This window comes from Vanellus vanellus (genome assembly GCF_965231255.1).
Source record: "Vanellus vanellus genome assembly, chromosome: 4".
Lineage (NCBI taxonomy): Eukaryota > Metazoa > Chordata > Aves > Charadriiformes > Charadriidae > Vanellus > Vanellus vanellus.
This window is the reverse complement of record NC_138909.1, coordinates 17,071,985-17,095,332: the sequence shown is the minus strand read 5'-3', so window position 1 is coordinate 17,095,332 and position 23,348 is coordinate 17,071,985.

Sequence of the window (23,348 nt, the reverse complement as noted above, 5' to 3'; positions counted from 1 at the left end):
ATAAGGGAGAGTTCTGAATGCACGCTTGAGGGCAGTGCCACAGAATCAGGTTCTAACCGTCATGCTGCACACTAATAGTGCTGATCAGGAAATCTAGTTAAGTCTCAATTTGAATAATGTTTTAGGAATACTTCAGAGTAAGAGTTTCATTGTTATGAAAATTGGTGAAATGTAGTGCCAGCATCTTTCGGTATGCTTTTCCACATCTTCTCTCTGCTTGTTCAACTATGCCATGTTGTTATCAAATGATTTTAGTTCCCACTGCTAAAACTTTGGGGAAGATCTCAGGCCTTTCCATTTGCTGTGAATTATTCAATCAAGATGACATGTTCTAAATCCTCTTGGCTGGCCTGGAGGAGTGATTTAGGCTTTTCTGTAATATAACTCTTCAGAAACTCTTCAGGATACCCGATGCTACGAGCATTTCTTTGCTTCTTCACGGACAATTCCTTCAGTGCCTTATTGCCCTGTTATGAGATGCTCTTAGTCTTTTCACCAGCCTTTCCACTATTTGCAGCAAGAGAAAGTAAAACTATAAATTCTCTTCCTCTCACGTCTTTAGAAATCTACCGTAGAATTCAGTGAGAGCTCTGAAAACAGTGTCCATCTCCAAGACCTTGACAAAGCAAGGATTTCAGACGTGACCTCTAAAACGCAGGGAGGTCTCATGGCTCCTTGTTTCACAGGAAACTGAAAATTAGGATGGTTCTGCTCATCTACATTTTGCTGACTGTACTCTATATCTGTCCTCTCTGCCAATGGCAAGAATGGAAAATCAAGACTTAACAACCACTTACTCCACGGCCATTTCAGCAGGCCCATCAGAATTTCTGCAGCTGCTCTCAGCTCAGGGCTCATCAAACACCTCTCCCTTCACAGTTTCTCAGACGCCTCCACCTCAGCATTTCAAGTAACTCAAGCTGCTTCCTTTCTTGCTTGCTCTCCTGCTTGCCTGCCAAAACCAGAAAGCCTTTATTAAGGGCTTCCCTGTCAATCATCCTGAAGGACTCTTTGGAGATCTGATTAGTATTTGCAGCCTATGTTCAGGAAAAGGCTGAATCTATCTAGTGCAGTTTATACAAAGGGGTATGAAGGAAGGGAATGATTTAACTAAAGGGTGAAGCCTTGTTTCTATGCTGCAAGATCTGTTATCATCTCTGCAAGCAGTGAGATATTTTCAGATTGTAAAGAGTTTTGCATGCTGGAATTTAAGATATACAATGTCATTTGGAATTGTTAGGGCTTGCCTTTACTGCAGTGCCTGAGAAACTGGGTAAAATAGCCTGTGCTGGAGCTTGAGACTGTGCTGAAACCGTTACTATGACATTGGTAGTTTACAGTGGGCTTAGACATACCTACATCCCGTGCAGTCATATCAGCACAGACATTGCCTTCATCTTGCTAAGCCCGTACAGACTGGATAAAGCATTTTAGAGGACGGTAAAGGCTTTCTGTGACTGGTGCTCTGGATCCCGTGTCTTACGATTTCACAAAGATACTAAACGTTGAATTCTGTTCACCCAGAAGAATGGAGAGTGAGCTGAATTTCACTTTCACAGGTAGTGCTGGAGGCTTGAGAATTTCTGGGGCTAGGCTGGCTGTGCGCAAGACATGAGGAGACCCACCATGAACTCCTCATCTGGGCAGACTGCAGCCTGTCCAGCCTTATCTGCTAGGCTCCATTGAACAAGAAGTGAACAAGGCACCTGGCTGAAAAAAAAAAAACAACAAACAGTAAAAGTGAAAGGAACAAATGGTTTCCTTGTAATGCCCAAAGCAGTCAGCTTGCATGCTGAAGGATGAGATTTTATTTAGATATACTACTTTATTCATGCAATCCTGGTTAATCTAATAACCTTACTAAAACTACGCTTAAGTGCTTTTTCTGGCCTGTTGCTGCTGTATATTTTGCTTAGAAATCAGGCTGCAGAAAGTTGATATTACCTGATTTAATTATAAAACAGCTATCTGAGCGAAGTACAGAGACTAACTGCCACCTGCCAGTTCCAGGTGCTGTTGAGTGAATGCCACAGAGCCAGAGTAGCAGTGGCAGCAGGACTGCACCTCATCACAGCCACATGTAGCAGAAACTGGCTGCTGCCTGGTAACGTGGGCAGTTACTTTTCTTTTTGCAGAGGTTTAGCAAACAGCTGAAACAACCAGTTGGGGAGCAGCATGAGGTTTGAAAAGAACAAATAGTTGTTGAGAAAGAAACAGTCAAATAGTGAGATCAGAGATTGTTACTTGGATACAGCAAAAGCCAGCACAACAGAAGGGTTGGGAGGAGAGGCAAAAAGGCGAAATAACAGTAGACTTATTTAAGTGCTGAAAGGTTCCCTTTTTTTTTTTTTGGGTGGGTTTTTGGTTGGGTTTTTTTTTTTTTTGGTGCTTGTACATACACCCAGTGACAACACAGTTCTACACTTGCTGATCCAGAAGCATTTTCAGAAAATTGCTTGTACAAATCTCTTCCTCGCCATCCAGTCACTTCCTCTTGCTGAGATTTTCATGTTTATCTTCCACTACGTTTTTTACTCTCTATGTGCCCTTCAGAAGGAGTTTCTTCTGTTATACCTTGTCTGAAGTAAACGCAGTACTGGTTTCAATAAATGGAAATTCTATTGAGACAACAGGAGCACTTGATACATCTGGGTTACTAGTGCTGATTCTGTGCGCCTGGTGCCTTGCTACCCATGGTTTCAGGTAGAAGTCACTACATTACGCATCTGGAAGATTTTTCTTCATAATCACAAAGGTTACAGAAATAGACTGAAAGGTTCCCTCATGTGAGCACAAGGAAACCTACATAAGTCCATTATTGATCAGAGAACGCAGAAATGAGGGTACTATTTTGCAGTCTGCTTCCTGTAAAAGTGCTGAATTGAGTTTTACAGGTGAGGGAGATGCAGTTGGACTGCTCAGCTCAACTTTTCCCTGTAGTTCCTTTCCATCCACATGGCAAATGTACATTGCTAAATTCTACCAGTAGATCAGGTCACAGAAATGAATGATCATGTGAATGAATGTAAAGCAGACAGGCTTATTTGTGATGGCTTTACCATGGATAGTTCAGGTAAATACACAAATTCACAGGTATGAGTTATCCCAGAGAAGACAGCGTGGCTCCTGGTGTGTACTCTGGTTGCTAGTGATACCTATAATATAGATTAGAATTGCCTCAAATATTTTTACCTTTGTTGTATTTACATTTTCACTTAAATGTGCAGACTTATCTTACAAACTCAGCAACAGGTTGTGCAACCTCCTCTCTGGTTCCATACAGCATTTCTAATGGAGGTCTCCCAAACTATATTGCTGGAAGGGAAATGGAGCATATGAGCTAGGTATGAATATGTTTCCCAGCACAGCAGGCTTTTCAGGGTAACTTCTTTTTAGTGCTGCCTTGTGATTGCCTTGCAGCAATGAGCAGTTATTCACACAGGTACTCTGGTGGGTTTCCTTTCTGTGAGATGCTATTGACCAGCATGAGGGAGAGCTCATAATCCACATTCAAGATTTGATATTACCATTGCACTGATGCCATATGGAATTTCACTCCTTGCCATCTCTGTTTATGTCACTTTCCTCCTTCTTCAGTTTTCTGAATTGCACAGCATTTTTTTCCACATGTAAAATCCTATTTCTGCCCAATCCTTTTTCTCTCAATATATGATTAGGTATGAAAAGATAAATCAAATGTGTAAGGCTTGGAAAACCCTCACCCCTTTCTAAAGCAACAATATTTAGGTTCACTGCCTAGCTGTCAGATTTATTCATCCCTCTCCTAAAGCTATTTCAGTCAACTATAATTCTTACAAAAATATTTTGGAAATTACTGTCTTCTAATCGAAGCAAAAGAAATGTGAAAAAGTCTGTCCTCCAAAAAAAATTTTTGAAGACACATAATAATAATTTTATATTTTAAATGCTATTGAAGAAGTAAATACATGTATTTCCCAATGGGTTTGTGTAACCTTATATAGTATTACAGCTCACTATCTTACTGCATTACTGTACACTTCAACTATATTTATTATATTTGATAATTAAAAGCCTATATCTTCAAAGAATAATGCAAGTGAAAGTGTCAAAAATACTGATATAACATTAAGAATCTTTTGTTAAGGAAATTTGAGGAGATTGTTCTCAAGAATCAGAGTTGCAGCTTTTGGCTTTCCTTCACTTGACATATTTTAGACCTAATTCAGTAGTCATTGACATCTGTGGATCAGGTTTTTTTTTGGTGTGCCATGGCATTCAATGAACATACTGTACATGCCTCTCTCTTTTTTTTTTTTTTTTAACACGCTGCTTGTCCTATAAGATGATACATTTGCGTTTCTTTTTTCTATGGGTCTGGAAATATTCTATTCTATTCTGTAACTATTACTCCAGTGACAGAATACCTTTATTTGGGAGTATTGCAGCTTATTTCTCTGAACCTATTTAAAGGGAAAGGCTTTACTCAAGAGTGGAATCTGCCCTTTGTAAATAAGTGGAATAAAGAATTTGAGCAGTAATTTAAGTCCCCAGAGTTAAATTATGGCATGGGCTGTTATGCAGACAGTTCAAAAAACTTCTGTGGAAACTTCTCTTTAAAAACAGCGTTACTGCTAATTTGTCAAAGGAATATTACTAATCTTGGAAATCTATTACAGTATAAACATTTCTAGCAGCTGACTCTGCACCTGCATTCTCTATCAGAGAAATTTTGGTTATGCAGCAAACACAGGTTTGCACTCAGACTGTGTCTTAAAACGACCTAAAAATCTATAGATGTTTTATTTTTCATTTCTTAATATGATGAGCCAGCTGGCACAACTGATAGGTCATGTGGAGTAGTGGCTCTTCCAGAAGATTTCCTGTAAAAATAACCAGTGAGTATTGAGATGTACTCAATGAAGATGATTTCTGCGTCACAAACCACTTTCAGTATATGGCATTAAAAGCTTATCTGGTATTTTCAACTTGCTAAACTTTGAGATTTTTTTTTTTTTTTATTACATACAACCTAGCATTTTTGGCTCCGATGGATAATCAGCTGTGAGAGTAACCTCTTTTCCTAGAGATCTTGTAAAGCACTTAAAAGCCAATGGAGTACACTGTTCTATTGGGTTGTTAAAATAATTAATCAGAGTGGCAGATGTTCAGCAAGTTACAGGCTATCATATTGTTGTGCATTATAGCTGCATATGCAAGCCTAAAGGCATGTGGAACACATTATACTGCTGAGCCCCTTATGAACATATTCTCAACAATAAAATGAAACAAAATTGAAAGAACTAAACTAAAAGGAATTTCTTTCAGCAGTCCTTCCTTTGGTGCAGTGCCATTGGGAAGAGCTATGCTGCCTCAGGATCTGCAAATGGCATGTAGAAGCCCTCTCTATATTGCACTGTCCTGTGTTATAGACATCTTAGTTTTGCTGCTGTTAAGTTGGGCACCTTTAGTCCAAAATCTAGGTACAAGATAAACTGGCTAATCCCAGGACTGCCTCCATTTCTGTCAATAAAGTCCCTGTGCCACTTACATTTTTACTTCTGGCTATGCCTGGAAATGTTAAATTCTGACAAGACTGGGCATTTTGTTACTTGCATCTTGCCACCCTTCATAAAGTGAGAGTTCCTCTGTCTTTTTCACTTGGAGGCCGACACTCGTTGATGCTGACCCTCAACACAGAGAGGCACATGGGCACCCTGTTTACCAATGGTTTAGGGATCAGGCTGCTTGCCTGGGGTATGAGAGACTGCAGTTTAAAGTATCTGTCTTCTCTGGAGTCAGATCAGAGCAGTTCCACTTTGCATTAAATATTCATTAGGCCCCTGAGTGAAAAAGAGAGAGAGAATGACTGATTCTATTTCAGTAGACGAGAGGCTGAGGCATTTAACTGTGATATAAGAAAGTTATGTATAGGTTCTCATTCCAGTGAAAGAATTTAGGGTAAGATCATCTTACACTTTCTGTGATTTCTTTGTCTGTGCTCTCTCTCTGCTAAGCTTGAATTTTGTGCTTGCTTTACATGTACATGGCCTGTTCTTGCACTTGGCTGTGGGACACTGCATCAGATGTGGTGACAGACCATTGGCTATGAAGTTTGTTTTCATGCTTTGGATTCCCCCCCCCCACCTTATTTTTTTTTTTTTTTTTTTTTTTTTTTTTTTAGATCAAATACTGCTATTCTATTTACCATTCACACTGGAACAGGTTGCCCAGAGAAGTTGTGGATGCCCAGTCCCTGGAAGTATTCAAGACCAGGTTGGATGGGGCTTTGAGTAACCTGGTCTACTGGAAGGTCTAGATAATCTTTAAGATCCCTTCCAACCCAAACCATTCTATGATTCTATGAAATACAAACATTGTACTTGTTTACATTCAGCAGGATAAAAGCTCCATGAAAACGGACTTCTATTAAATTGCGAGTGACCTTTCTTTTTAATTTTTATTTTTCCCCAAAACTCATGCCAATGCCTGTGAATTTATTAAACAAAGTGAGTTCTGCTGAAAATCTTTAAGGATATGAGAGCATATTAAATTGGCAGCTTTCCAAGTGAGGAGTTCAGTTCAAGGTTGCAGGTCAGTATTTCATATTCTTCAAGGGAATTATTCCATCTATCTGACCATTGCCTTTCCCGAGGTAGCCTTGACCTTGACAGATAGAACAGATAAACAGTTGACTAAACTGAAAAGGCTCAACAATACTTTAGAGAGACCCAGAAATTTAGACTGGGAAATTATGTTATGGCACAAAAATAGTAAATAGGGACTAAAACTCACAAACCCAAGGACTTTCCATGGTAAGAGTTCCAGGAGAGAAGGCAAAAAGACAGAAAGCATAGTTTCCAGCAAATTCCAAAAGTTCTCAGTGGCTTCAGTGACCTGGGAGTGCAGGTAGTTTAGAACCAGACTGATGAACAAATGTCAACTCCGGCATCTTTAATGTTCAGTCTCCAATATTTGCTGTGTTACAAATTTATATCCTTCAAATCCTCTCTTCTGTCCGTATGTAAAATTCCCACGGAAGTAGATGGGACTGGGAAGGGGAGAGAGGTTTCCTGAGTCTGAAGGCCACGAAGACTGCAATTATGAAGTTGTCCACAGTGCTGTAACCTAAACACTGGACTGGAGACGCTTGGTGAAACTTCTGACTATCAGAAGGTGGCAGCATTGACGAAGAAAACAAGTAGAAAAGACGAATTGAAGTACGTATTGATATATATTCTGGCTTTTTAGTTTGAGTAAAGTGGTATTGTAGCAAGATAGTGGCAATGCAATAGTTGAATGCGAAAGAAGCCTTAACACGTCTGTCTTGAGCAAATCACTGAGTTTAACAGTGTACTGTTGTTATGTGAGGCAGGATTTTCTGAGGCGGCCATCTAAACACCATGTGCATATAGTATTTGTGCCAAGTTCAAAGTTTATTCCTGGTGAACACAGTCATTAAATTCACGTCTGTGGTAAACAGACTTTTTGCCACCGTCCCACCCCACTTTTTTTTGGGGGGGAGGGGGGATTAAAGTTAATATCTCCCAAACGTAGGCTATGTCTAGATCTACTAGTACAACGGGAGGCTTAATTAGATGTGATTTTGTTCAAATCATTGGTTCTTAGATTCACTGTAGGCAAGAAGCTCTGTGTTTGACATTACTGACACTGGCCTGGATTGTGATGTTTGGCATTATTGATGCCTGACTTGTCAGTACTAAAAGCATGCTGAGACTATGGAAGGGTTCACTTGTAAACTGGCTCCATAGTTTAGCCTAAACCTACTCAACATAGATTTGTATGTGAACAACATGCAAGAAAACGGAGCTTAGGCTCTTCTGGCGGAGTGTGGTATTTATCTAATTCTCAATGCAGCATCTTGAAACAACAGAGCCTTGACATTTATGACTGAGGTAGATGGTTGGTGAGTGTGGGCTTAAGGGCATATGTATGTAGAGCATAACTCTTCTCTTAAAGAAACAAACAGTAATTTAACTTTTATTGTTCTGAAAGAGACTTCCTAATTGGAAGCCAACTGTAACAAGCAATACATTCAATTCCAAAGTTTGCAGATGGGTAACTCAGACACTGTACCATTGTGTTACTCTTTGGAGGTTCCTCACTTAGTGACATGAAAGTACACAGGTTCAAAAGACTTCTTGCTTGGGTCAATGGAGTCAAGCATGTGGCAGATTCATTACAAAAAATGATCAGTATCCATACACTTATGACAATTTACAAGAAATACATATAGAAATCAAGCGGCACAATTATGTTTTCCCCAGTTTGCAGAGCCATATACACTCAAGTTTATGGGTGCAGCAGACTCCCTCTGTCTGCACAGCTACAAAGTAATTGGCTGTTCTGATGAGCTGGCCAAATGGCATCTGTTCTGTGCTTTTCCTGCTTACTTTTTTTTTTTTTTTCATGACAGCATAAGTTGGGAAAAGAAATACTTGTTTACCTATGAGCCATGGCTCTCTATTCTTATGCACAAGACAGAGAGTATGGAAAAAGTTCCTTACTTTCTCATTGCGTCACTGCACCGCTCTGTTTTCCTGTTTTCAACGTTCAGGCCAGGCATTTTGTGATGTGACTTTTTGCAAAGATTCAGTGAAGGAAGGATATGAATGAAGACTTCTCTGCAAAAGTTCACCTGAAAATTCCCTATTTTGTGGACTTTTAGGGTTTGTCACTTGGAAAAGAGAAACCAAAGAGTTTAAATTAAAAAAATTACAAGATGCATGCATACAGCTTTTTAATGCTTTCATTAATATTTTTTGATCTGACTACTTGATTTGCTGTCCTTGGATGGTATAGAAATATATGCTACTGTCTTCTCTTCCCTTTCGCTGGATTGTGACTTCTTCAGTAAAATCATGCTAACAGCCAAGGTGAAAAGTCCCATCTTTTCTGGTATTCACAGTATCTCTTGGAGAAAAGGATTTTTCCATCCTCTTTTTTTTTTTTTTTTTTATTTCCCATTTTGCTTTCCTCCTTTCTGTCGGAAGAAAAATAAGCAGAGTTCCTCTGTTCTTTTCATGTTTGTCCTGCTTTTCTTTCTCTCCATGTAGAGTTTCAGTCTGGGGTATCACAGGCTACAGGGTAAATTCTTCACCAATTTCATTCTTGCAACATCACAGGTTCACAATAATGTAATTAAAAGGAAAACTAGACTGCATGTCTGTGTGACAGCTAGTTCTTCAGCTGCTTGCTTACTTTCTGATAGCTCTGATGGCTTTATTTTGACTCTTCGTATTGCTTGAGTAATATACCCAAATTTCTTATTGCTAAGATCTCATTAAAATATCTTGATTATATTTTACATATACAATTGTGTGATAATAGGGTGATAGGCAAGAGGAAAAGAGAACATAATATGACAGAGGGACTCCAACATTTTAAATAAAGCCTAACTGTTTGGTAAAGAAAAAAAACAATAAATCCTTCATTCTCTTCTCTTTCTGCAAATCTTCAGAGCACTGTGACAGGAATGCAGTCAGATTTTGTTCACACTTGTCGCATGTTCATTGCTTTTTCCTGTCTTGGTTATTCCTGATTTTAATAGTCTTCCTAAAAAAACATTCTTAAAATCTAAGAATACGAAGGCAAGATTTTGTATGTATAATACATCAACTTCACTGAGCCTTTTTCCCTGTTTGAAACCTCCTTCAACACCACACTCTGAGTTATCAGCCTTTGCAGAGAACTTAACTTCAACTTTTCTCTTGCCTTTTCCATTTTCTGCTCAAATTTTGGTATCCTCTCTTAAGACTTCCATGTCCTTGCATTTTTTCTTGCCATCAGGATATATATAAGTATATATCTCTCTCCTTGGTTTTATATATATAAATATATATATCGATATCTATATCTTGGAGGTCTTGATGTTTACCAGAGAGAACAAAGAGTTGGATTTCTTTCACTTGTTTCCTGTTGCGATTTTAGTGCTCAGTCATCGTGTCAATGAAAATCTTGTCAATAACTTTAATAGGTTTGATTCCTTAGCATTGGAGGTTAAAAACTTAACAAACCTGCCTCTTGGCAAAATGAGTATTATGTTTTCCTTCATATGTGCTATCCTCCTCTTTGCTGCTGATGGGAAGGGGGAGAGTATCTAAATACTTGTTTCATATCATCCCTATACTACCCTGGGTTACAATGTTGTTCTTTCTCCAGTTTACTCCTGTAGCAGCTGAACAGATGAAGACGTACAGGGATGGTCTGCTGGTTTAAAAGTTTATTTAAATAATGATACCTGTTCTGCATTACTTTTAACTTGTCATCCAGACACTTTACCATTACTCATGTGAGGTGATGGTCGTGGCAGAGAAGTGAAACTCCTTCATCATGTTACTGGCAGTTAGAAAAATTTATATGTCAGGTCCATACTAATATGGGCCCAAGTAGGTGATTGTGGCAATCTGGATAGAGCACTTGAGTTCTGTGGTTATGTCAGCATGAATGACGAGTTCATTCTGTTATTCCTTTCTGCAGTTCAGATCGTGTGCTGCTTTTTGTACTTCCCTGTTCCCAACTTTTCAAAGGTGGTAGTTGAAAAGCCTCTTGCAGACTGACCTATAGCAGTTCATTACAGATAACTTTGAATCTCTAAGCTCTTAAACATCTGATTTCCCTATTTCTACTAACCTGAGCTGGGTTTGTATGAAACATCTGTGTTAAATTAAAAGCTAAACTAAAAACCTGTTGGCCTTGGAGCTCTATTCTAATCAGTGTGTAGTAGTAAAATTTTAAAATTAAATTCCTGTAGGAATTAAGTCCACCAGCAGTGTTATATGTCTAAAATTAATTATAATTTCAAACCTTCAGTCCAAATGCCTCAGCTAGCTTTTCATGCTGTAACTTTTGTGTGCATAATTAGATTTTTATGGATTTTCTTCTGATACTGTGTTTATAATCTTATCAGAGCAATATATTGTGTCATTGTAAGTACTTATTATGTACTATAAGCCAGGAACAATGCCTTTTTGTAATAGGCTACTTGTCTGGTAGTCAATGTGTATTGAATTGTATGCTGTACACAGCAAAAGGATTCAGTTTTTAGATTATCAAATTAACATTTTTAAAAGATGGATTGCAGAATATGAAGAATTTTCTGAAGATTCTTATGACATCAAATTATTTTTGAATTTAAAATTGAATTCAAATTATTTTGAATTATTTTTGAATCAACATTTTGTCACAGATGCGTGTCATTTTGAAAATGTTACTATGGTAGACAAATAGGAATGGGCAGTTCTTACAATTATCAGATTATCAGTATATATTCACCAGTGCAAGTTAAAGGTACAAGACTTCGCTGTTAGGAGAGTAAATTTTCATGGTGCTAAATATGCCCATCTTCAGATAGTGACAGAAGTACAATACATGCTGCAATAGTGTTAGAGCAACAATGATAATATCCCTTTACAAAGTAGGGGTTGTAGTTGCTCAAGCATAATAAATAACCTTGGTTGTACCATGGTATAGAAATAAGGTAGTTTTTATATTTTACAACGTGGGTATTTTTCTTCTGTAGAACCGGAATACTTAGATGGCTTACAGTTCAGTATTAACTCTGAGCTGCTTTTTGATTTCAGTTCTTTTTCTGTGTTAAAAGGTGAAAAAGAAGGTATGTTTGTGGCTTTTCTTGTCAAGTAATTCACAGGTACTATATTTAATTTTTAAATTATGGCATCCTTATCTCTTACCGCATGTTTTTACTTTTAAGCAGTGAATCATAGCTGTCTTCATGTTGGTTTAACATCAACTCTCCTATTTTCTTCATTCAATTCCACATGATATGTGAAATTATTGTTTTCTTGTGATTTTTTTTTTTTTTTATCCCACTGGCGCATGTTAGCTGTGCCCTTTAAAGAGAGCTGTGTCCATTTTCTCTGGCAGTTGTCTCCCATATGATGCTGTGGAGCTAGGGATCAAATCAATCTGCATGCTGCTAGGCTCTCAGTCTAGAAATGGCTTAGGTCTTGTAATACTCAAGGAACTGATCAGCCTCTTGTAGAAGTGTAAAAGCTGTTATAAGGGAGTGTGTTTTTAAATGTGTTTCATTGCTCCCTTGCATTGACTTACAAGCATTCTTGTATTCATGTACTCCATTTCCACCTGCCAGGTTGACAGGCTCTCTCTCTGTGTTTCTCTGCTCCAGATGTTGATTGGGCTTCCCTTTATGTAGTGGTGCCTCTCTACTTCCCCTTCATTTTAACTAATATTATTTCTTTTCTTTCTTTTCTGGTTGATTAGTCTATCAGTGTGTCATTGTATTAAAACATTGGGACAATGGGTAATGTTGAAATTGTCAACTGGTGCCATCACCCAGTTCATTGCTGAATAGCTTGACTATACACCTGCTTGGTGATGATGGCTGTGCTAGGCAAGTGTCTGATTTTGTGTATCTCCCATTTTCCTATTCCATTTTTCTGTTTGTTTTGGTTTGGTTTTTTTTTTTTTTTTTTTTTTTCATAAAATCAGCAGGTTTCTGTCAAGTAAAATTTTGAGGTTGAATGGGTGGAATGTTTGGGTAACAGTACAACAAATGGACAAGCAAATTTATGCCACTGAAATGAGTATAGTAACTCATTTTGCTGAGCAGTTTATGGTGATTGTGGATCAGAGGCTCAGTGGTACAAGCTTGTCCAATTAAAGCAGCTCTGGTTGGAAGTAAAGTACCTCTACATGCACTTTTATCTTGACCCACATGAGATCTGATCTTGGAGCCAGCTGGAGCAAAAATGATACTAAGCAATTTAAATTAGTCACCACCCTTTTCTACAGTTTGATGTCAGAAGCAACTCTTGGTTACGTTAATAAGAGTTGAATGGTGAGTTTTCCTAATACTGGCCCTCAAAACTGGGGATCTGAGTAGCATTCAGTTAATATCCTGGACTTATGATATAGTTATTCTGTCAGACTTTGCCAGATCCAGATAAAAATATTATTAGGAAAATATACTAGGGTTATGGGTTTTTTTCTGGTTTGTTTTGGGGCTTTTGCAGCTTTTTATTTCCTTTCTTGCATTTCTCCCTTTGTCCCACACTGGCCATTTTAGCTGTTTCCTATTGCTAGCTGCCAGCTGCTTTTGTTTTAGTAACACTTCACTCTCTCACAGTGCAGTGGGAGGGATGCAATGCCCAGACTGCTGCATTTCTCATCTTTTAGAATGGGTGCTACCTGAAGTTGAACAGGTAAGCATAATAGCTATATCTTAACATTTTATAAGCTTTTAAACGTTTTGTGCTTTTATTAAAGCCAAGTAACTAAATTCAGGACTTATGTTTGTATTTTTTTAATTTATTTGCTGGAAGCTATGTTTCAAGCTTTTCTGTTTTTGCAAAGAAAAGACAGGAAATACTACTTAAGTGTCAAAGACCAGAAGGCAAATAAGAGGATCCCTCAGGTTGTTCTCTAAAGCTCAGGATATTGGACCGTGAGTCATGATTCTAAGTACTTGAGAGAGACAAACTCAATACTGTCAGTCTTGCTTCTCTCAGCTGTTGGCTGCTTTGCGCTAGATAGGACAAACTAGAGAGCTTAATGGCATGAATGACTAAGCTTTTCCTAGTAGAGGAAGGTCTGCAGACCATGAACATCAAACCTGAAAGGAGTAGTGGAACACTAATTGGCACAGTCAGGTTTTGAAAGGGAATTCATGACATATTGGTACCTTGCCAAACTGTATTGCTATGACCATAAATTGCAATGACTTGTGGTAAATGCACTTCATTTTTGCCTCTGATTTGCCCTTTTTTTGCCTTCAAATTCTACTCAGAAACTACTTCACTTTTTCTAAGGACACTTTGCAGTAGCAAAGCTAGATCCCTTTTGTATAAATAAAACAAAGCTTTTATTTGGCATAGAAATGGAAAATAAATTAAAATAAAACCGTATCATAAAGCTTTTCATTGAATTTCATTCTACAAGGTTGTCTGCAAAGGCTTCTTTTTGAACATAAAGTTATTGGGGAAAACTATACTGATTTTGGCCATCTAGTTCATGGACGCCATTTTTGTGGGTTCAGGTCATGCTAGTACAAATTGTGGCACATTATTCAAAGTCTGAGCATCCAAACCAAAGCAAAATAGTGGAATTTTGTGCAAAACTAGAAACACAGGCCTAAATATTTGAACGTGCCTGCTAAAAACTAATGTATGTATTCTTGGTTAGCCATTCAACTGTGGAGTCTAATATTGTGTTGCACATAGCTGATTCATTCCAGCTGAATTTGTCTAAAAGTTCTTGTTAGCGGTTCTAACTTCTTCCAAGGAAGGCACTTGGCAAGGATACTTCAAGTTTACTCAACCTTATTTTATATTTTTATATATATAAAAGCAAAAACTTAAATTTAGGTGTGCTAATTCACTGCTAACAGTTGCTCTGGAGAACAATAATTGAGGTTGCTTGTGGCTGTATGTTTTTAGTAGCACTATAAGCAAATTATTTTGGAATGGGTAGTGAAAAGGAGTCTACTGAAAACTGGGAGGTTCATTAATTTGCTGTTCCCTAACCTTACTTTATTCATGTCAATTAATGAATATCTTATTGACAAAATAGTTCGAGTTTCTTCATATAAAATAATTAAAAACACCTTTGAATTTGCTGCAGCTTGGCTTTTACCATTTTAGCTGAATGGGTGAGACAACACCCCATATTTTATCATATCCCTTCAATAATACTGTTATTGTGATGATAGGTGGCAACTTGTTAACAGTGCAAGGGCGCAACTTAATTTTTGGGATGTAGCTCCTTGAAGATACAGTATATTTTGTTTTATGAAGAGGGATGCAACCTTACCTAGTAATTTATTTTATATATGTGTTCTATACAGGCACTTCAGAGTAATTTGAAATTGGGACCATTATATTTACTATGTATTACTATTATTGTGTATTACTACTATTTACCATGTATTACTCAGTGTTTTGTATTTATTAATCTACATTTGCCTAGATAACCCACTTTGGTTCATATCAATGGCATATAGAGATGGAATTATTTCCATGGAACTAATTAGAGGATAAAGAATTAAAAAAAAGAAGAGGGGGAGGAAACCTCATAGTTTTTGCTCTGGTGTATTTCGTAGAAAGCACAGACTGTAAAAAGGTCATCTATAATCTATCAGAGGCATAAAACCAATGCCTTGGAGACTATATAATCTGCTCACTGTTCATTTTTTGCCACAAGCATTACCAGATATAACAGTTAAAGACAAATTAAGCAGCTATCATGTCTTCACCCTCTTCCCCCCCATTATCTCTTTGGGCAAGCTAAAAGTAAGTTACTTGATACTGCTGTTCATGTCAGGCCTCTGCATAAGTTCCTGCTCAGATTATTTTATGAGAAAAATGTTTTTGTAAAATACTTTAAATTTTGCCTTGAAATATCACTTCTTTTCATCAGTGAGTACCTCCTGTACAAGCTGACATCTACACACTTTTCTCATTGCAGAGGAAAAAGAAATCGTTGATCTCCTTTTGGTGATTTGTTGCTTCCCAGAGCTTTTACCAAGCATCCCTGTCATTCTCTCAAGTGCATCCCCCTTTGCAGCAACAAGCTGAGTTAAGGCTCAGTTGCTCTGTTTTTGCCTTAAAAAAACACAAAACCGCTTGCCATATCTTATTGGTAGTAAATGTTTCATGGACAGCTGGATGCAGAACTGAACCTGGGAAGATGGAAAAATGAAAAGCATTAGAGTACTGATGAGAATGTTAGAGAAAAAGGTAGATTAGCCTCAGTCTTTAAAAAAAAAAAGACAAGACAGTGAGACTCAGGGAAGAGCCTGTGAAAACAAGGAGAGATGAGGAAATGTTTGGAGAATAACAAATTTTAAGAAGAACTTTTTAAAGATGACTTCAGATATTAAAAGCAATATTGACTTACAGATATATATAAAAGAAATGAGAACTGAAGAGGCAAGAGCAAGGACAGGAGATATGTAAATTTGGATATCTAAAATAATTTCTCTAGTTAAATGTTTGTTTTTTTGTTTTTTTTAATTTGGAAAATATGAAAATGTTATTCACACACTGAAAAAAGTCATCACAGACTCCCCAGTTTGAACACTTTGGTTTACTATGCCTCACAGATTAGTGGATGGATAACTAAAATGCATGCGACAAAATCTCAGAGAGTCTAATAAAATCCTTCCAAAATTCCATGAGATCGGTAAATCAGGAGAAAAATTACTTGGTCACTCTGTTTCACCAAGAGCTTTGTTAAAAACCTTTCCTGTGGCCAACTTATTCCTTCCTCATGCCAGTAAAGCCTTAGTTTTCATGCTTCATTGTCCTAAAAATAGAATCCTCATTAGGTTTTTTTGAGATTTATTGAGCTAGAATATAGCCTTGTGCCCACAGCTAGGAAGACTCCCTTTAGCATTTTGATAACCCAGAGAGAAATATTAACTTAGAGTGATACACTGGTAAGTTATTGAAATGTCTTTGTATTTTGTATTTGTCATTTATGTCTCTGTCCCTGTCATGGAAGCTGCTGTTGAAATCTTTCAACATCAACACTCTGCCATTTAAAACTTACCCTGCCAGCATGCCATCTGTTTTGATCAGGGAACCACTTTCTACGTGAGCTGACTCCTACACACATTGCACTTTGCAAGAGAAAAATGTATTTGCTGAAAAGTAAAAAAACCTAGACCTCCCTTGAAAAGCAATGCTCCTTGACTCAGTTAAAAAAAAATAATCTTAAAATTAGATAAGTACACTTTTTTCCACTCCCTCCCATTGTTTTAATTTTCTAGACAATGGAAAAAAAAACCCGTTAAGTGAGTCAAGCCCTCTTTGTAATCACATTCTGTACACCCAAAGCTGGTTGCACATGTTGATATATTTCCAGTCAGGTCAGAGATACTGGCCTTTGAGTTTATTTCTATAAAAAGTTAACTTTGAAAGGGTTGGTTTTTTTTTTTTTTGTTTGTTTGTTTTTTTTTTTTATGCACGGCTTCTTCAAAGAGCAATGGAAATACACTTAACATTTTTCTAGCTTTATGAAAGCAATTGTAATCAATATTTTTTACTAATGGCTATATGTTATTTTTGATAACAGATACCATTAGAGTAGGTACATCTGGATGAGATATACCGGTCTTGATATTTAACACCATTCTCCCTTGATAGGCTTTTTTGTTAACAGCGTATCGGTGTCTTTCACAGTCTTAACAGTGCTCCGTGATTTGTGGGTGGAGGGAGACATGACAGGGAGTTGAGATGTGCATCCACACTCTACGCTGAAGCAACATGTTAGCAATCCCTTAGCTGGCTCTCAGCATCTTGCTCTATACCCACAATTCCAAAGCCTGAACCTGTGACTCAAATCCCTAAAGTGCTGTGGTGGGTCATATTGATTACTTGATGGTTTTTCTTTTGGGTCAGTTTGTGGTGCTTAATGCAGATTCTTGGGAACAGTTCTGTGACAGGGTTCCTGACTACAAATATCTCTTGGCAACACAGAATCTTGCAAAGGCAAGTAAGCACAGAGCAAATGGTGGTGGCAGTGGTAGTTGCTACTTTGTGTTGTGGAAAGCCTGACTGATATCTTCCATGCATGTTTTAAACTGACTTACCAAAAAGGAGAACAGTCAATAGGGGATAAAATACTTAGATTAGTAAAGACAAAGGAGTCACTATTTAACCCTAATAGGCTGTAAAAAGCATGTAAAGGAACTGCATTATTCCCCTATTCCCTCTTGGAAGCTCACATCAGAAATGTGAGGACCTCCAGATTCAGTTTCTTGCCTCTTCTGGAGCTGCATCATGTGATCTTTTCCACGAAGTTATCAAATTCCATCTTCTAACTGCTTAGGTTTGTTGTCAAGACCTATGCTCTTCTGTTTCTAGTTTTGAGCCGGAATTCTTTTCATGGCCAGTCTATAACCAACTGTTCTTGTGCTGACACCATGCTTTATCTTAAATGGTTCTTCTCCCTGTCTATAATTTACCCTATAAAGTAATAATAACAGGCGTATCCCATCATTTCACCAGTCTAAAATAAAAAACATTCTTTTGGTCTCTCCTCATTGAAGTCACTGTTCTTTCAAGTTAGTCCCAGTAAGATTTACTAAGGGTCCAATACTGGCAAGGTGCTTCTTCCTTACAAGCTCAGCAGCAGTCCCGCTCATTACCTGTTTTAGGGAGTAACAAATCAGTAAAGGAAATCCACCTTTGGTTGTTTTAGAGCCATGTGAAATGCTGTGAAGAGTATCAGGTCAGTCCTCCAAATGAAAAAGAACCAAAAAAAGAGAACCAAATACAACAAACCCCTCTGCTGTTCCTCTGACCCCTAGCCTGCAAATTCCTCCAAGCAGTTTCATAGAATATTATCCTGAAATTTATTGTTTTCTATAATTTATCTTAATACTGCACTAAAATCCCTAATAGAGTAGCAATGACACAGGTGAAACTCTCTGTCCACAGAAATATAAACACTTTTTAGATAGCCTGTGAAGACTGGCTCAATGTTAGGGAAATTGTGAGGCAAACTGTTAGTGAATTATTGTCAAGGTCAGAGAATGCACATTTATTTTTCTGATAGTTGTATCATTATCAAGCTCTTATGATATATCCACTTGTACTGAAAATGTAGCTAACTTACCTTGGTGAATTTGATTTACTAGCATTGCAACTGACAAGGTTGCCCGTTTGTTAGTGCTTATTTTATATTTGAATAGCTTTCAGCACATAAATTTGAGGAATTGCTTGAATACTTTAGCTGTTCCATATTTCATGGAGAAAGCTAGACCAGAAGTGTGCTGCCGTTGATATTTCTATTTTGATACTGTCCACTTTTTTTTATAAATTAAAATGATGCCTGCATTTGTACTTAAGTGTGCCTCATGAGCAGAATTTAGTGCAAACAGTAAAACTTAAATGGGAAAATTCATTAACTTCATCCTGAATAAACTGTGACATAGTCTTGCAATACAGTTTATTATACATTCAGAGCATATCATAAATGTGCTTAAAAAAAAGTCATGGAATTCAAAAAAAATTAACTAATTATGTGAGTTCCTCAGATTAAGCTTAAGTTAAAGAATGGGTGGAGAAGGAATATATGAGTAAGTATATGGTGCAGGATGGAAGAAGCTCTCAAATAGGTCCAGAAGTGAGTCCTCTAAGTTTCTTATTGACTTCAGTGGTGCTAGCATCAGGCAGAGGAGCACAGCTTAATTACAGCCAATATTAGCTCATCCTTTTCCCAGAAGGATGCATTTAAATAAACAGAGTTGTATAAAGCCAAATAAAAAGCAAAACTACTTACTTGCCCTTAATGTCTTGTAAAGTTTTTTTAACATGTCTGTATCCTTTCAGGTCTCCTTCTTTGCTGTGAGGAAAAAATGCTTCATTTAACTCACTTTATTCCCCTGAAACACTGTGGGCCATCACCTACATACCTCCAATTCTATAGATCTCAGCTGGTCCTGATTTTCTAAGGATCAGGAGGGAAGCCAGCCAGAAGCACAACTTATATAAACTCACAGTGTGATGGGAAGAGGGGGTAACATGTTGATTCTCAGGACTTCTTTACTTTCAGACTGTCTTCTCAACCAGATCTCCCACAGCGACTGCGTTTTTCGTAATAGTGGAGCAGGAAGATAGGGAGGCTCATCTCCTGTCCTCCACTTTAATGAACATATCTTTCCTACGCAGAAGGTGAAAATACTAGTTAAATGTCAGCAACAGCAGTGAGACTGAAAGTCAAAACTCTAAGAATGGTTGTCCAGCCATGCAATGGCTTGGCTGTGATCAGGATGAGGACCCTCTGGTTGAAGCTAATCATGGAAACTCTGAGTTGATGTTGTTCAGTTATTCCAAGAAATTGCCAGTTTATAACATCATTTTCTGCTGATGTGATTTTCAAATTATTAACACCACCATTGATTTTCTGTACTCCTCATTCCTTCCAGCCACTTGATACTAATAATTGGAAAAATGCCTTTTGCATATTAGTAGTATGATCCAAGCAGATGTTATCTTCAGGCTTTATTGGGAACATCCATGTATCTACTGTAGAAAACAAATGATGCATGTATACAATGTTAAAGTGAGTTGAGCATGAAAGCTCAGTGCTTTTTCTCATCAATGAAGTCCACCAAGAATATTTCATTTCATTGCTCTTTTCTCTTAATCCACTGGGTCAAATTCAGGCATTGGGTTTTCATACTTTCAGGCCTCTGCTATATTAATTTATATTAACCAAAAAGCTGCCTTTCTACATAGCTTTCGCCTCCTGCAAGAGCTATATTCCAGTGGGACAACAGAATAGCCAACATCAGTGGAGAAGCTTATGTGTATAGGAAGTAACCCCAAGAAGGTCAGAGAGCAAAGCAGAGACTCCCAAGTGAAATGTTGGGCATCACACACACAGGGTTGCCTCAATGTTTCTTGCAGGGAAAAGAACATGAAAAAATGTTCTGTTACTGAACCGATTAGTAGTGCTATGATTGGTGGTTATTGAATTGGTCTATGTACAGAACTTTATGAAAATTAGAACTAAGCTATTTTAATTACAAAATATCCACCGTATAATTAGCACCACTTAATACAAAATGTTTTCAGTATATTTTATGTGTAATTGAAATTCTGTAAAATTAAACTGTAATAACATAAATAATTTTTCAGGATGAAAAGTAGGTTAAACATTGAGATAAATATTCCCTAGTGTATTAAAATATTGTGTTTTAGACTGTGAATCTTTTCATTGAATAATAAATATGAGCTTCCCTTTTATGTAATTAATGCAACCCATATTTTTCAGTAGAGAATTGAAATGTTGAATCATACATAAAAAGTAGCTATGAGTATTTCATTACCAAACTTAATTCAGTCATTACCACAGACTTATGGAAAATGTTATTCACCTCTTGGGGAAAACTTTTGGCAGCAAAATGTAGTTTTGCTTGGCATGTGTTTTGAACTGCTTGAATCTCTGGTTGGTTAGTCCCTTCTGGGGGGGCTATCATACACAGACTGGTTCAGAACAATACTTAGCTCTTAGCAGTATTTTCTGTCTTCAAAGCCTTATTACTAACATTAAGTAAGGCATCCTTTATCACCGTTTCTGAAAGGATATTGAGAGGTTAACCTGTATTTTCTAGTATTTTAATTTTTGCTTGGTTATAAAACCTGCAGTCTAATGTTGTTGTGTGAAATCTGTATGCAAGAATGAAAATTTCCAAAACATTTCAGGGGACTATGAGTTTTATTTCTCGGGCTCTTACTATGTTTTCATGCAGCCACTTCTGTGGTGTAAAATAAGGACATCATTTGAAGTATGATTATGCTCTGAATTTTATTAAAATGATTTTGTTTATTAATACTATGGGAACTGATATCTGGCATCCTTAGGCAGTCTGGAAAACTAGAGGCTTAGAATTATTGCTATATCATATACTCATCAGAATAATACAGAGCTACACTGCAGCTTTAAATGGCCTAGGCTGGCTTCTGCTACAGTGCAGCTACAGTGACAGAATGCAGCATGGACTACAAAAAAAGTGCTTGAGAAGACCTGTAAATATTTAAGTTGGAGGATTTTCTGGGCTTTGCTCTGTTACTGCTGCCCAGTACTTAAGCTAGTTGGTGTACAGCTAGTTCAGATACATCAATGTTAGCAGCAGCTGTGCCCAGTGTACAAGTATTCCAAGGGAATCTAATGTATGTGTTCTCCAGAGAGAAGATGTTACGAGATCAGACCCTAATTATTTTATAATTGTGCGAGGCTTTAATTATAAGACCTTAATGATAGGCTTCATTTTAAACACTTTAGGGACTTTGACTTAAATAAAATGCTGCTGTTGAATTATTTTCTTCCCCAGTAATCTCAGCACTTTCTATTTCTCTCTCTCTCTCAGGAACCTGCTGTGCCTAACAAACAGAGGAATGATCCATGTAGGTTCCCTGATTACCCATACAACAGCTCAACTAGTAGGCAATGGGCACCCAGATTTCAAGGTATGCATAATATGTTCCACTTTTCATCTTAACAAGCTTAAATATTCCATTTTATTTGCTGTTACAGAAACAGCAAAAGGAGTTGAAATGGCCTTTGCAATCAGTTGCTTCCAAACTGGAGAGAGAGAGGGGAGGGAATACTAGTGAAATTTTGGTCAAGGTCACCAGTCAAGGATATTTCCTATCAGATCTCAATAAACCTGCATGCAAAGCACAGAGAATCATCTTCTTTTGTACAGATATCATCAGAAATAAAAGATCTTGACGTTGCCTTTTTTTTTTTTTTTTTTTTTAAATGTGTCCTGTACTTGGGTAAGTATTGCCTCTTCATATCTGAAGTGTGCACTGAGAGTACTGGAGCTGAAATGAAAACAATGTAAATGAAATGTCATATACCACTGCAAAACATTAACAGTCTTGGTTAGGCACAGCTTATGAGCCAATTTAGATACTTTACTTCGCCCTTACTGTTTTGAGGTTAAATTCCAACTTAAAATGCAAAACAGCTTGAAAAATCTGCTTTGAGGAAAAATCTGATCTTGATAAACTGAGATTTTTGTCAGTAGGTGTGCAAGTTGATATGATGAAAAGTAAAATGGTATTAATAAAGTTCCTAGTACTTCCATCCTGCAGTCTTAAAAATATGTAGTTGTGATAGTAACATTTAACTACATGAAAAAAATTTTGCTATTTTTAAGCTGGTCAAAACTCAGGATTTCTGTCCATTCATCCTGAATCAAAATAAAAAACTGAAAGGCTTAATAAAAAGATTTCTGAAACTGTCATTCAGGGGATACCAAAAAGATTTTCTGGAAACACTTTATTTCTGCAAGACTGAAACACGTTGAAACGTATTTATGAACATTTTGATTAAATATTTTGAAATCATGTAGTAACCATGCTCTATAGAGTAATCTGGGGGAAAAAATTTGTAAAAAGAAGAATAGTGTGGGTTTTAGTTGGGCAGGTTGTAAAATGCTGTGCTTGTAAAGAGTATATTATTTTTTCTCTCTGGGAAGGAGACAAATGATAACTGCTTGCCCCGGTGGAAACCTTCCTTTGGAGCCTTAATACTTGTCAGTTTAACTATCTAGGCTGACTGTCCATCCTCCTGCTTCTCTGCTGTTCCATGTAATTAATACATGATATACAAGTGGCAAATAGAAGGTTTAGGTAAAATTCTGGGTTGTCTAATAGAGAATCACATCCTTTTATGAAAAAAAAAAAAGGAGACAATCCATTATTGTGAATGTGACTAAGCTCATTAAAATTATATCAATATCATTAAATTTTGGGGTAGTGACTAGTGTTATTGAGTAATATGAATACACGCAAGAAAATGTATTTCAAGAACTATGGTTCTTTATGTTATGGTAACATAAAGAATAA